The sequence below is a fragment of the Eurytemora carolleeae genome, unplaced genomic scaffold, assembly GCF_000591075.1.
Source record: "Eurytemora carolleeae unplaced genomic scaffold, Eaff_2.0 scaffold47, whole genome shotgun sequence".
Taxonomy (NCBI): domain Eukaryota; kingdom Metazoa; phylum Arthropoda; class Copepoda; order Calanoida; family Temoridae; genus Eurytemora; species Eurytemora carolleeae.
The window spans coordinates 101,272-112,423 of NW_019396039.1; the positions used below are offsets into that span (position 1 = coordinate 101,272).

The 11,152-nt window shown below is 29.7% G+C and overlaps 1 long non-coding RNA gene across 1 annotated transcript; it reads left to right on the forward strand.

Moving 5' to 3' along the window:
- Nucleotides 1–180: 180 nt before the first annotated feature.
- LOC111699725 (uncharacterized) lies at nt 181–9,462 on the forward strand. Its single transcript, XR_002764804.1, has 4 exons — nt 181–283; nt 4,563–4,603; nt 4,932–4,986; nt 8,739–9,462. It is a non-coding gene; the product is annotated as an uncharacterized LOC111699725 (long non-coding RNA).
- Nucleotides 9,463–11,152: the final 1,690 nt, after the last annotated feature.

Below are 11,152 nucleotides of genomic sequence, written 5' to 3' on the forward strand. Positions count from 1 at the left end.
AGAGAACCTAAACCTATATTTCTATGCAGAGAGAAGGGACCTAACCCTATATTTCTATACAGAGAGAGGAACTAAACCTATATTTCTATACAGAGGGAGGACCTAAACCTTTATTTGTATTTCTAGACTCTGTTAAGATTTTGTAAAATATGATGAAAACTATTCCAATATTTCAGGCGAGACCTCGAAGGAGTTGAATGAGATGAACATGAACCTCGTGAATGACCTCTACAAGCTGATCAAGAAGTACCTCGCGCTCAGAAACATTGTCCGTAGCTTGAGGGTTTGTATATATTTATTTAGAGTTTCTGTTGAAGTTTCGTGTCTTGATGTTCTAATATTGATTACCTATATTGTTTTATAATGTTTTGTGTACATTTACACTGTTATACATTTATAAAGATTTTAAGGTTGGAAATTAAAAAAATTTATGGAAAACGAAAAATAGAAGAAAATCCAATTTTTCTGGTGCATACATTCTTAAAGTATTAACATAAATAATTTAAAGAATTTGAGCCGCGGGTCAAATATGGTTGCTTTCACTTAAAATTGTGTTCAATGTTTCAATATTAAAGCCGGCGCTCAATTAAAACCGGCTTTTGGCGGATTTGAGATGCGGCTCAAATTCTTTTAATTCGACCTCTGGATGATATCTACAAAAATGTCACCCTGTCGTAAGCTAAATTAAAGAAAATTTTAAAATACTTTAAGACTGAGTTTGAATGGAACTAACCAATTAATTAGGAAATAGTTGAATGATTGATCTATTTTTTTAAACCGCTGCATAGATCCGAAACTTATTGTTATGGAGAAACCACAAAATTATCAATTATTTTCAGATAAAAAAACAAGAATAATTTTGTCATACCTGCCCTGACCAAGGTTTAAAAGAGCATGTATATCTCTTTAAATGAAGGACCACTTGAAATTAGGTCGACAGACCCTTTAAGTTCCTTTTTTAATATGCTTAGAATACATAATTAAGAATTAAATCCCAACAATAAATCAGAATTAGGTATAAATATTTATATAAATCATGTGTGCTGCTTCAAAGAGAAACGAAAAAAGAGTGTTTTTGTCATGTCCTCAGGACAGAGTGATAAAATCAATAAAGAGTTGAAATTGAAAAACGTCTCTCAAATATGATTTATAGATATTGAAGACAAAGTTCGTAGATTAGAAGAGGGAGGGGAGGAAGGCCAATCACAATAATTTCTCGTCCGAGCCACATTCTCTTCATTTTCTCGTCCGAGCCACCTCAAAATCCTCTTTTTTCAATATTATTTTTTTCAGTTGTCTAATCCTCCCAGATAAGACAATTTTTTAAGAATTGGGCCACGTTTGGGCATTACTGATATATCGAAATTTTGTAAATCAAAAAAAAAGTTTCAATTGAATTAAAGTTTTCAAGATTAATGTCCTTAAAAATCTTCAACTCTTTTACGCGCATTTTCAGGTATTCCTGGTGAAGAATGCCGCATATAATTCCGAGTTTATAGAACTTCAATCTTTTTTGTTAACTATAGTGAAAACCATAGAATTTTTCCTGATGATTCCACGGGGAAAATGATAGGCAGAGGTATGCCAAATGTTTTTATTTATTTTATATATTTATATTTTTATTTTATAACGTTAGCCATTGCGGAGGAAGAAGAGATTTAAGTTTTACCGAAATAAAATTTTATATAATTCTCATGGGTTTGAAGATTCCATCATGAAGTGATAATTGCATTGGCCAGATTTAAAAAAATAGTTTTATCTTCGATAATGGGAAACTTTAAAACACATAATAATCAAAGGATAAGGATTGTGAAGTGGCTCGGACGAGAAAATGAGGAGAATGTGGCTAGGATGAGAAATTGTTGTGGCTGGCCTTCCTCCCCTCGAAGAATAGTTTCGATAGAAATTGGAACAAAATGGCGACTTCTAGTTTTACAAACTTCGGAGATTTTTTAATATGTGTGATGTCATTCTAAATAATCTCTTAATAAAGGAATTGAGTCTTTGTCACAAACTATGATTTTCTAATCTCTATATCTTTGTAATCCAATGCCGTAGACCTGAGATATTTCAAACTACGAATTCTGTTAGATTAAAAAATCTAAGTTTGAAAAATCAAAGGTTTACACCATCAGGTGGAAAAAATATAGGTATAAGCAAATCAGAGTTTGTTACAAAGACTCAAGTCCTTTGCCACACACTCTATTTTTAGAATCCCTATACTTTGCAACCCAATCTCTACACCTCAGATATTTCAAATTATGAATTCTGTTCGATCAGATAATCTAAGTTTGAATTATCGAAGACTTAAACATCAGAGGCCGAATTTAAGAAATTTGAGCCGCGGTTTAAATTTAAGCCACAGCTCAAATATGGTTGGTTCCGCTTAAATTTGTATAAAATTTTTCAAGATTTAAGCCGGCGGTCAATTAAAACCGGTTTTTGGGAGATTTGAGACGTGGCTTAAATTTATTAAATTCGGATACAGGTTGAAAAGATTCTTTTATCTCAGTCCATGGTGTAAGGGGTTAAAGGAATTAAATGATAATATACTCGTAAAGGAACTGTAATCCTAATTTTAAGTAATCCTCCGAGCAAGGATGTTAATTCACGATTAACCTTTAAAAGCTATGTCTGATCAAGTAAGAGATATCCATTTTTTATTAATTTAAGCTTTTGTTTTCATTTCCGGATTCTCTGCGAAAGTGACTTCTTTTTGCTTCTAAGAATCGATGGAGTTTTCAGAAATGAACTCTTTTTGAATCAGGAAAACGACGGATATAATCTTCCGCATTTGATCAGATAAATGTTTTAAGGGTACATTGTAAATCGGGCATTGCCATCTTTGCATGGATGATCACTTGAAATTACGCTTACAGTCCCTTTAAATTACAAGGTATTGCAATAAGCATGGTAATGTGTAGACAATTTAAAAAATGTCTTTGATTTAGAACTTTAATAAATGTTGAATATTTAATGAAGTCTTCATGAACCCACAATCCACATAGATATAAAATATTTACACAATTTTAATTCTTTTTTTAACAAAAGGAAACCTACCTGAATTTTTTAATATATATATATCCATTTAACATTTTGAACTTTTTTATGAATATACATACCACCAGCCATTACCGTGCGTTCACGTAAAAATACCTGGTAGATTAAAAGACGATTTAAAACTAGTCATTATTGGATTTAACGGTTTAGTCTTTATCCTAGAGAACGGTGACTTTTGATTACAATTTGACCTGTTAAACATCATCTTTTCGCCTCATCTCTTTTTTTTAACGGTTTAGTCTTTATCCTAGAGAACAGTGACCTTTGATTACAATTTGACCTGTTAAACATCATCTTTTCGCCTTATCTCTTTTTTTGTCGACATACGCGTTTTAAACGAAAAAGTACAAAAATACAACTCCGTAAGTTTTAAGATTATTGAACTATAGACGAACACGTGATTAAATTAAAATAGAAGAAACCGAATGTATTTTGCTCTGGTTAGCCAGAGGTCTGTATAAACTATCTTAACCATCTAGCTAGCTTAAACAAAGCTTAAAAGGTATTTTTTACGAGCCGACAAATTTTATTTTAAGCATAAAGTTTAAATTGAAATCTGAAGAAAAGAAAAAGTCATTTGTGTAATTTTCTTATTTACTTAAAGATTTCTCAAAAGTCAAAAAGTTTAATCTCAATTAAAACCTAGAATGATGTGTTAAATGATAGGAAAAAAATTTTAATGTAAAATATTTTTCAAGGATTTTTTTTAGAAGTTTAAATGTAAATACGAGGTTTAGAGTACACTTTGAAATTTAAAGTTTAACCTAAGTATTTTTGGCGCATTCTTCAGAGGATTAAAAATTAAAAAGCTTCCATTACGTATTCTTGAAAAGAAAAACAATTTTCGTGCTTTTAAAAATTAGAATATTTCTTTCCACTCCACCCTAAACTAAACTGCAGTTATCAGTAATACAATGACCAAAAGAAAAGCTAGTTTTAGCAGAGAGTGACTCTCAAACTAAACATGCAAGGAACTGGTTCAAGTTTCTCTCGCTGTGCACACGAGCAAAAAAAGAAAATTAATTATAGTTAAAACATATCACGTATCTATACAAAAACTTGTTCTGTCTGCCTGTAATCTGTATGGTTTGAGTTGGCTGGCTGGGTATTCAATCAACGTAAAAACAGATGAACTGATCGAGCCGATTTTATAAAAAGAAAATTTTAAATGTCTCAACTTTGAAATTTAGAAATCCCAAAGAACCCATGTCAAAAATTTCATTTCCTGGGATATTTAGAAAAATGAAAATTTCCCTGTATGATAATAAAGGACTGCAGTGCAGTGTGTTTGGTAAATTATATTTCTAAGGGTGTCTGAAATGGGGAAATTATAAAAATTATTTTTTTTAAATATTTATGACACAGTTCTTATTAACTTTTAAATGTCTGTTTAAAATGAAACAGCTGTCCCCGGGGAGGCACGAGAACAACTTTAAATAGAAAACAAAAAACAAATATGACATTTATTTGTAGAAATTAATTAAAAAAATTTTTTAATTTAGACTGAGTTTAAGGACAGTAAAATCTACCCTATTCTGCCAAGGTAAGAATATTTGCAAGGCGAATAACAAATTTTTTTTAATCCGGGGTTCGAAATCGTTTCAAGGGGAGGGGGGGTACCCTACAGTCAACTTCTAAAGAGGCAGCATTCCAAAAGTTATTTCCCTTTTTACTAAATGGTTTTTTTAACATTTAAAAACTGAAATACTGTAAAGTTGAAGAAGTCCAATATATATTTTGATGTACTAAACCTTTTCCTGACATGAAACATATAAAAAATTAATGAAAACTGCAGTATACTTACCATTTATATATTTTGTTTTCTTTTTCATTTTTGTATAATTGTAAAATTATAGTTTCTAAATTGATAGGTATTTTCTGCTGAAGGATATGGTGAAAGATGCCACCCACCATCCAGATTACAAGGTGATAATAATCCCTTAGATTACAAGGTGATAATAATCCCTTAGATTACAAGGTGATAATAATCCCTTAGATTACAAGGTGATAATATTCCTTAGATTACAAGGTGATAATAATCCCTTAGATTGCAAGGTGATAATAATACCTTAGATTACAAGGTGATAATAATTCCTTATATTACAAGGTGATAATAATCCCTTAGATTACAAGGTGATAATAATTCCTTAGATTACAAGGTGATAATAATTCCTTATATTACAAGGTGATAATAATTCCTTAGATTACAAGATTATAATAATTCCTTATATTACAAGGTGATAATAATTCCTTAGATTACAAGATTTTAATAATTCCTTTTATTACAAGGTGATAATAATTCCTTAGATTACAAGATTTTAATAATTCCTTAGATTACAAGGTGATAATAATTCCTTAGATTACAAGATTTTAATAATTCCTTAGATTAAAAGGTGATAATAATCCCTTAGATTACAAGGTGATAATAATCCCTGAGATTACAAGGTGATAATAATTCCTTAGATTACAAGGTGATAATAATCCCTTAGATTACAAGGTGATAATAATCCCTGAGATTACAAGGTGATAATAATTCCTTATATTACAAGGTGATAATAATCCCTTATATTACAACGTGATAATAATCTCTGTTCCACACAAATTCATCTCAAAGGGACTGTCAACGAAATTTCCTTCATTGAAAGAATTACATGAACGATTCACAATGGTACCCTTAAATCCTTTAGAAGAGATATTCTTGTTTTCTCTCTGAATAATTATAAACTTTAATTGCAGATTATATTTCTAAAAGTGACTCGCGGTTTTATTCAAGGGCATTCAATAAAAATCCTCATCGTTAATCAGATTGTGGGTTGAATCTGTCAGATATCTCTTTAATTGAAAGTCATTTGAAATTACGCCGACAATCCCTTTAAGATGAATTCTTTGACCCGTTACAATAATGAGACATTTTTGAGCCACATCTGTACTAGTCACAATCTTTTATACAAGAATTAACCCCTGAAAATGAACGCATTTTAGTCTCTGAAAATTTTCCAAAAATATTTGATTCTTGAAACTAATTATCCTTGTCAAATATTATGTTGAAAGGATAGGATCGTCTCGTCACCAAACTTAGCTTAATTTTAAGAATATCTTAATTTAACAATTTAGTGACGTCAAATTAATTCTGATTTTGGTTTGAGAATTTTTTTTACCGTGTCTATTATGGAAAAGTACTGAGTTACCCAATTCTCCCAACAAGGACAAATTATATAAGATCTTCAATTCACGCTTGTACCATCTTATTCTATTTTTTCTAACTTCTTTTTTTAGCATTTCCAAGATTATATTAGATGTTAAAGACCTAGTTCAGAAAATGGAATTCCGGAAACCAGGGTTTCATTTAATCATGAACCCTTAAACATAATGTTTACAAATAAATAAAAGACCAAGGATTTTTTCTGAAATTGAAAATAAATGAAAGACCATAAGTATTTTCTTACTTTCATCCTTAATTTTATATTTATAATAAAAACATTTTAATATTACTGGTTGTTCTTTGAATCTTGACAATTTTTAAATGGCTTCATTTCATGTTTTCCCATCTTTGGATTTTTTTTTTGCTGGCTTCAAACCTTCTACAGCGAGAACCATCTTATGTGTTTGTGATGCTGAAGCAAGCGGAGCAAAGTCAATCCTAGCTTTGTCGGGTCAATATTTTTAAAATGTTCTAGCTAAAAAAATAAGTATATCTATCTCATTCATGAGCAGCAAAAGGTTTAAAGGGAACCATTGTGAATCAGACATGCCACTTGATAATTAAATTATCATAAAAATAAGTCCACTATCCCTGTAAACAATTGAGTACCTGAAATGCCTCCCAGTCCCCATTGTAAATAGATCCAACTAATGTTGGCTGCCTGGACAACCTTCATATTGGGATAGAGCCTGAAAGGAATTAAGTCTTTGCTACAGACTAAAATTTTCTAATCTTCCCAACCTAAAAAACTTAGATTTGTTATCTTACAAAATTTAGTTAAAAATATCTAAGGTCTACGACATAGGGTTTAGAAAATCTGAGTTTGTGGCAAAGACTCTGCTCCTTTTCAGATTTTCTGTGTTTATCACAAAACACTCAAAGTTCAGCGACTAAGATATACAACAATATGAAAAATTCAAAAAAAGACTAAATGGACACCTTGTATTTGTATGTTATTAAGATTTTTAATAATCTTTTAAATAGTTTGATATTTGATATTTACAAATTTATGACAAACCATGGTTTGGGATTAAATAATTCAACAAAGGGCTGTTAAATCATTGAGGGACTCGATTTGTAGACTTATAAAAAGATAAAAGGTGTATTAATAATGGGATAAGATTAATAAGGATGAGATTAGATCTCTCGAGACATCAATACAATTTACACTTTTGTCATTTATAAATAGAATTAGGTTCGGTCCAAGTTTTAATCCAAATTAGAAAATATAGTTTGCAAAATGCAGGGGGATTTTAACCCAACCCAGTTTTCTTCAAAATTGACATTTTAAAAGATCGCGATTTAGAAAAATTTCCCCCTGAATTTAAGATGTAGAGTTGAATGTCACACTTCCTCGCAGGATGATTTATCTTTCTATAAGGAAGTTCTCATGCATTACATGAAGTTCGTTGCATAACATTCCTATTGAGGCAGTTCAATTAACAGGCAGTAAGGTCATTTGACAGTACGCTCACTGCCTGCATATCTATATATATATTATCGTTGGTTTCAATATGTACACAGAGTGCACACAACCGCAATTGACTTTCCTTGCCTTACATTCTTGGCAATGTCAGTTTCACAACAGCACCCTTGGAACCCTTTTCTGATCAATTATGTGGAAGATATTGTCGTGTTTCTATGTTAAAAGTGGTTTAATTCTGATAATTCCTATATGTTTTGCTGCAGTAAAAATTCATTAAGAAACTTCAGTTGAAAATAATCAGTTTACAAAATTGTAAACATATATATATCTAATTCATAGCTGATCAGACAAAGCTTTTAAAGGGTACCACCGAGGTGAATCGACCGGGTATTGACATCTTTGTATGGAGGGTCACTTAAATATACGCTTACAGTCCCTTTAAATTGGAGGGGACTCAGATGGTATTAAGTCTTCACTTTCAACCCCATTTTTACCTTTAGAAGCCAAATTTCAACCCACCATTCACAGCCATTTTTATTCATTCTGAGTTTAGCACTATATATATGAGAATAAAAATATACACAAATCATATGGCCGTGTCAAGCCAAAAAATAAATAAACTTGTTTTGAGCTTACATAAAAAGATCTATACATATTATGTACAGGGTATTGACAGTTCTATAATTAAAGGATTAACGAACATGTCTCCTAGTCCTATAGGTAATCACTAGTGCTTGTTTATCAAGACTTAATCTTCACGACAGGATAAACAAATTTAGAAAGAAAAAAAGTTAATCTTTTATAAAGCACAGTAATTGTAACAGGACTGGACAGAAACTCTAATATTCTAATCTCTACATATGATACTCTGATAGTGTAAACCTTTGACATTTCTAACTTTAAACATCCAAAATACATTGTATATAAAAAAAAATAAAAGATAATGATACATTAACTACATAGGAATGCGCCGAATTGAATTTGACAATCATAACTTGTAATATCTGAATAGTTTAATAAACAACTTGGCTTAAAATTTGTATTGTTTAGGAGGTTTACCATGAGTCTACAATTCTTAAAGATTAATCTGAAAATGATGTTCTCAAGATCAACTCAACTGTACACTGTTTAGTGTACTGTATGCCGTACACTTGCTTCAAGAACAGGTTTTCTCAACAAAAGATGGAGAATAGTAACAGCCAGGGTTGTGTCAGCTGTATATCTCAACCTTCTTGATTACAAAATCCTAGATAATAATAGCATAAAAAAAAAATTTGAGTTTTAGAAAAATACCCGATTTATAATTTTAAAGATATTTGCTTTTTCATAATTAATTTGTTTAATATTGATTAACAAAATGCTGCCAGATTAAGATTAAAAATGGTACCTATCTCCCTTTGCTCTCAATTCACTTTGAGCTGAGTGAGATAAAAGTGCAGATAAATTCCCATTACTCTTTATGGCATCCCTCTAACTATCTTAAATAAATCCATTAACCCCCCCCCCCCGGAAAAAAATGTACAATTGTTTATTTTTATAAATAGTGAAGGGAGGATGTGATTGTTTTCAACCAAGACCTTGTATCCCTCTCTTCTACATGAATTAAATATTTGAACCTTTCGTGAGAGACATTTACCAGTGGATATCAATCTGTCGTAAACATAGAACTAATTTTCAATATATCTTTGGAACCCGATTACGGGGATTAGATTGCCACAAAGTTTTATTTTCTATTCCCAATATATTTGCAACCCGATGTCGTAGACCTTTGATATCTTATTCTATAAATTCTGTTAGATCAAATAATTTCAAAATGTGAAATATCAAAGGTTTTACACCATCAGGTGGCAGGATCTAAGAATTAGAAAATTTTTTTTGGGGAAAGAACTCAATTCCTTTTCCATAAATCTGAACCTTTAGTAAAAGATTTACTTATAAATTGGAACCTTTTGTGAGAAACCCTATATAACTAAACATTATGTGACAAAATCCAAAACTTTGAACGTTTTTTCAAAGTTTAAAAAAATTGCCAAAGACTATTTTTATAAATGTTAATGTATCATAAATGTATTGTTTGTTTTTATATAAAAACCACCAAAATACACCTTGGAATAATTGTAAAAATAAAACATATCAAAACTGTTCTAAACTTTTAAAACCAGAGTACAACAAGTCATGGTTTAATACTTTTGAGCGAGCAAATATTCGTAATATAAATTTATTTTAAAAGGAAGTGTTCGCAAAAAAATGAAATTGAATTTTGGTTCGAATTTTATCATTCTTTTAATTGATTTGTCATTCAATCCCTTACTACTTACAGCTACTTTATTTGTTATCAATTCCTATTTCTTATAATTGATTTGTTATCAATTCTTACTACTTACAGCTACTTTATTTGTTATCAATTCCTATTTCTTATAATTGATTTGTTATCAATTCTTACTACTTACAGCTACTTTATTTTATCAATTCCTATTTCTTATAATTGATTTGTTATCAATTCTTACTACTTACAGCTACTTTATTTGTTATCAACTCATATTTCTTATAATTGATTTGTTATCAATCCTTACTACTTAAAATTGATTTGTCATCCATCCATATTTTTTATAACTAATTTGTTATCAATCCATACTACTTATAACTGATTTGTTATCAATCATTTCTACTTAGAATTATAATTGATTTGTTATTAATCTTTACTAATTATAATTGATTTGTTATCAATTCTTACTACTTCAAAGTTATTTGTTATCAATCCTTACTTCTTACAATTGATTTGTTATCTATCTATATTAGTTGTAATTGATTTATTATAAATAATTTCTACTTACAATCGATTTGTTATCAATCCTTACTACTTACAGCTGATTTGCTATCAATCTTTACTAATTATATTTGATTTGTTATCACTCCTTACTACTTACAATTGATTTGTTATCTATCTATATTAGTTGTAATTGATTTGTTATCAATCTTTACCAGTTAAAATTGATTTGCTATGAATCCTCTTTAGTTATAACTGATTTGTTATCAATCCTTACTGCTTAAATTTGATTTGTCATATATATAAAATAGTTGATTGATAAAATAATTGATTTTTATCAATATTTACCAGTTATTTTTGATTTGTTATCAATAATTACCAGTTGTTATTGATTTGTTATCCTTTATAGTTATAACTGATTTGTTATCAATCCTAACTTCTTATAATTGATTTGTTATCAATTCTTACTACTTATAAATGATTTGTTATCAATCCTTACTTCTTACAATTGATTTGTTATCTATATCTATTAGTTGTAGTTGATTTGTTATCAATAATTTCTACTTACAATTGATTTGTTATCAACCCTTACTACTTACAGCTGATTTGTTACCAATCTTATGATAGATTTTTTATCAATTATTTCTACTTATAATTGATTTGTTATCAATCCATATTAGTTATTATGTTATCAATC